The sequence below is a fragment of the Nannospalax galili genome, unplaced genomic scaffold, assembly GCF_000622305.1.
Source record: "Nannospalax galili isolate Female #2095 unplaced genomic scaffold, S.galili_v1.0 scaffold1348, whole genome shotgun sequence".
In the NCBI taxonomy this organism is placed as follows: Eukaryota; Metazoa; Chordata; class Mammalia; order Rodentia; family Spalacidae; genus Nannospalax; species Nannospalax galili.
In genome coordinates this window covers 424,657-429,635 of record NW_008357640.1, presented here as the reverse complement: position 1 = coordinate 429,635, position 4,979 = coordinate 424,657, and the positions used below count along the sequence as shown (strand labels likewise).

General features: G+C 37.9%; 1 long non-coding RNA gene across 1 annotated transcript in view; it reads left to right on the top strand.

The window, feature by feature from the left end:
* The first annotated feature begins 310 nt into the window (after positions 1–310).
* Positions 311–4,979, top strand: part of LOC115068002 — a 6,383-nt gene continuing 1,714 nt past the window's right edge. The window contains exons 1-2 of the long non-coding RNA XR_003847369.1: positions 311–352; positions 4,309–4,391. This is a non-coding gene — a long non-coding RNA (uncharacterized LOC115068002). The remainder of the gene's footprint in view (positions 353–4,308; positions 4,392–4,979) is intronic.

The window sequence follows — 4,979 nt, the reverse complement described above, 5'->3', positions numbered from 1 at the left end:
CCTAGTCACAATGATTCCTGGTTTCATTAGTGTGATGGCTAATCCTGGGTGTCAACTTGACTGGATCTGGGATTAACTGAAATGAGAGAGGTCTTCTGGATTGGATCAAGCTGGAAGCTGATCAAGCTGAAGCTGGAAGACACACCCTAAATGTGGGTGTTAACTTCTGATGGCAGCCCATATAAAAGGCCAAGGCAGAGGAGAATGCTGGGATTCTTGCTGCTTGCCTTCTCTCTCGCTGGGGAGTTTGTCTTGCTGCTGTAGACTGAAGACTAGCTGATCTTTTGAAATTTGTCAGACCTTCAGAACCAGATTGGGACTACTGAGACATCCAGACTTGTGGACTGAACAGGTATGGATTCTCAGCCTCTCCAGTGTAGTGAAGCCATTGTTGGACTACTTGGACTCTATCCTGTAAGCTAAGCTGATAAATCTCTATACATATATATTCATTCTACTGGTTCTGTTTCTTTGGAGGACCCTGACTAATACAGATTGTGGTACTAGGAGTGGTTCTAGAGAAACAGAATTTAAAGGATGAATTTCTTTAATGGGATTGTTGGTATTTGGAGCAGGCTCTCTGAGTCAGAGTCTTCAGACAGCATGGAGAGCACTGAAAATCCATGTTGTTGACTATTTGAAACAATTATGGAGAGAAACCCATTTGAATCTCCTAACTCACCTCTTGTGAAGAGCAAGCCAGTTACTAGCATTCCTCCATGGCCTGTGCTCTAGATCCTGCCTCCAGATTCCTGCCCTGAGTTCTTACCTTGGGCTCCCGGATGAAGTGTGACCCAGGAAATGTAAGCTAAATAAACCCTTTCCTCCCCAAGTTGATATTGGACAGAGGGTTTCGTGACAGCAGTGGTGAAACAGACACTTATTCTGGTTATGGATTTGCCTTTCCTGTATGTAATGCTTCTTCCAAAACTACTATCCAGGGATTTACAGAATGCCTTATCCATCATCACGGTATTCCAAACAGCATCGCTTCTGACCAGGGAACTCACTCCACAGCCAAAGAAGTACGGCAGAGGGCTCAAGGTCATGAAATCCACTGGTCTTACCATGTTCCCCACCATCCTGTATCAGCTGGCTTGATAGAATGATGGAATGGTCTCTTAAAGACACAGTTACAGCGCCAACTAGGTGACAATTGCCTGGAGGGCTGGGGCAGGGTCCTCCAGAAGGCAGTGTATGCTTTGAATCAGTCTCCAATATATGGTAAAGTTTCTCCTATAGCCAGGATTCACGAGTCCAGGAATCAAGGGGTGGAAGTGGGAATGATTCCACTCACTATCTATCACTCCTGGTGATCCACTATGAAAATTTTTTCTTCCTGTACCTTCGACTTTACACTCTACTGGTTTGGATGTTTTGGTTACAGAGGAGGGTGTGATTCTGCCAGGAGAGACAACAAACATTCTGTTGAACTGGAAGCTAAGACTTCCCCCTGGACACTTGGGCTTCTGATGCCCTTAAGTCAGCAGGCTAAGAAAGGAATAACAGTATTAGGAGGGGTGATTGACCCAGACTACCAGGGGGAAATTGGACTGGTTCTTCACAATGGAGGTCATGAAGATTATATCTGGAAGGCAGGAAATTCCTTAGGGTGACTTTTGGTGTTACCATGTCCTGTGATTAAGGTCAATGGGAAACTGCAACAACCTCATCCAGACAGAACAACAAATGGCCCAGACCTGTCACTCCTCCAGGGACAGAGGCAAGACCTGCACAGGTGCTTGTTGATGGTGGAGGAAATACAGAATGTGTAGTAGAGGAAGGTAGTTACAAATACCAACTTAGGCCACATGACCAGTTCCAGAAAAGTAGATTGTAATTGACATGAGTATTTTTGTCCTATTTGGTTATTAATAGGCTTGTGCATATATACATATATGTTAAGCAGATACTTGAGTTATTCTTTTTTGAATGTGTAATTGACATAAGTGTTAAGTGGTTAAGTGTTGTGAACCTATATGATTATATTGGGTTATGAGACACTAAAGGACTAAGCACTCCTCGAAGACCTTATCACCTAATCTAAGATATATAATGTATTGGTTATTGTATGATGGGATAGTTATATCATGTTAGGTGAAATTATGACCTCAACATTGTTTTCATTTGAAAATTAAGCATGATATAGAGAGAGTTGCTGTTGGGTGTCAAGTTGACAAGGGGTGGACTTGTGATGGGTAATCCTGGGTGTCAGCTTGACTGTATCTGGGATTAAGTAAAATGAGTGAGATATCCTTGATTGGATCATCTGAAGGTGGAAGACACACCCTAAATGTGGGTGTTACCTTCTGATGGCAGCCCATATTAAAGGCCAAGACAGAGGAGAATGCCAGGCTTTTTGATGCTTGCCTTCTCTCTTGCTGGTGAGTTCGTCTTGCTCCTGCAGACTGAGGACTAGCTGATCCTTTGGAATTCGTCAGACCTTCAGCACCAGATTGGGACTACTGAGACATCCAGCCTTATGGGCTGAATGACTCTGGATTCTCAGCCTCTCCAATGTGGTGCAGCCATTGTTGGACTACGTGGACTCTATCCTGTGAGCTAAGCTGATAAATCTCTCTCTCTCTCTCTCTCTCTCTCTCTCCATATATATATATATTCATTCATTCATTCTACTGGTTCTGTTTCTTTGGAGAATCCTGACTAACACAATTAGTATTTCCTGTCCCTTCCAACTCTATTCCTCTCTGTTTTTTTATTGCATTCAGCTGTTTGTTACCTGCATGAAAAAAAGTTGTTTTAAGATTTTTTACTTGCTACAAGTTCATTTCCAGGTTTTCTGTATTCTGAGAAACCACCAACCTTCAAGTTTTAGCTAATTAAGTTCAACTAGGACCCTACAATTCAATGAAAACACAGGTTATGTTAACTAATTACATTATATTTATGTTTAACTCAGATTCCATGTTCTTCTAGTAAAATAATGTGTGTGGCACTGTCTTCTAAAGCCAAACTTCTGCTTTCCTCTTGACACCAGCTATGCCTGCTTTCAGAAGATCTTACAAAATTCATTATAATAAAACTTAAGTAACACATTTTAGGTGCATCTAGTTTCATGTAACTGTGTCATATATGTCTGACAATCATTTTTATGTTGTTTAAAATTATGGCATGTGTTGCTATATGTTTCTATATATTGAGATCTCACATAAGAATGTCATATACGTCTATGATGATTGCCCTCATATATCATTTATGTCAACACAATTTTAAAGTTTGGCCTCTTCAAATTTTTCCTTTTTCATGCTTTTTATTTTGCAAAAAATTATTGGTTTTATTTTTGGCATGCCTAATTAAAATACACAGGTACAAATTTACATTCAAACTCCTTTCAAACATGGGTACCCTAATCATTTTGAAATCTATTAAACAGTGTCTCTAGGTCTCAGGTTATGTAAAAATACTACTTGCTAAGTACCTGTTTGTTCTAGTTTATTTTCAAAAGATTTTAAGATGTCCATTTTGTTTGTACGTGGTCTACATAAACTTATATTCCTTAACTATAATTCACTTGGTATCAAATTGACTTAAAAATTAAAACCCCACACAAACTAAACTTGTTAAATTAACTTAAAATACTTTTCCAGGTCAAAATGTTTTCTCTTTAATACTTAATTCTTTTTCTATACTATGGTTTTTATTGCTTAAAAATATACTAATTTTAAATAATAATTTCTTCTACTCCAGGAAAAATGTTACCTATTCTATCACTATTGTCTCTTTATAGCCAATAAACAAATACATCAAGGTCCATGAGTTTACCAAGCTTATATTGTACTGATATGTTTAAAATGGTTGTTCCTGTATCTAAAGGTATGGAGGACTAAACATTGGTTATTTGATGGATTCTCACAACAAATCATGAGTTTGTAAATGTTATGACTCAGAATATCAGAAAATGATGAGAATGTTTAAGAAAAGATAAAGAGTTAGAAGGTCAAAGTTAGTAAGATTAAGATGGCTGGATATTTCCAGACTGGAAGGAATAATAAGAATGCTTAAGCAAGTTTGTTAAAGGTCTGAGTAAGTTTATAGAAGTACAAGGTGGTTGTTGTTCTTATAATAATTACTGTTACAACAAGAATAAAAATTTTCAGTCTACTTCTCTGACTTGTGCTACACATCTATTCAAAGTCTTGAATTAAGTGGATGCAAACAAGTGTTAAAGTTACCTACAACTACTAGAATGTTCTTTTGCATTTCTCTGTATTACACAAATTTTACTTTCAATGTTTTCCCTTACCCATAACAAAATAATTTAACTCAAAAATATGGTTTTGCCTGCAGGAAACAGATGGGACACTCAGAAGAGAATAGTTCCGTATTCTGAACTTGTTTGGAATTTGAAGCACTCTGTTTCCTGACTATAGGTATGTGATAATACCCACCCCGCCCCATACCCCAACTATTACATCACAGTGAACTCTCACAGGGGCAGAAGTTTTGTTTACAAATGGAACTAACAAAGAAAAAATAGCTACTATTTTACACCAGCTTCAAACAAAACAAAACATTTCTCATTCTTGGGAAATGCCTGTTCCTGCTTCTGGCCAATATTCAGAACTCAATGATATTCTCCAGAGCTTCATGCTCCTTTCTCAACCTTTAAATATTCATACAAATTCTGAATATGCCACCCAGGCACTTTTAAAATTAGAAACAGCATTTTTACAACATAAACCAGGAGAACATATTTGAATGTTATTCTTATCTCTAAAAACTAAAATTTGACAGAGAGAGCACTCTTTTTATTGACTCATATATGCTCCAATACTGGACTGCCTGGGCCATTAGGTTCCTTAAATCAACAAACAGATAACCTAACCAAACAAGTAAATGTTATGACTCTTTTATGTAGTCATCAACTCCTTCATCAGCTAGACAAAATTTTAAAAGCTTTATATCCTCACCTTTCTAATAATTAAGCTCAATTTATAGTTAAACAGCGTCCTCAATGG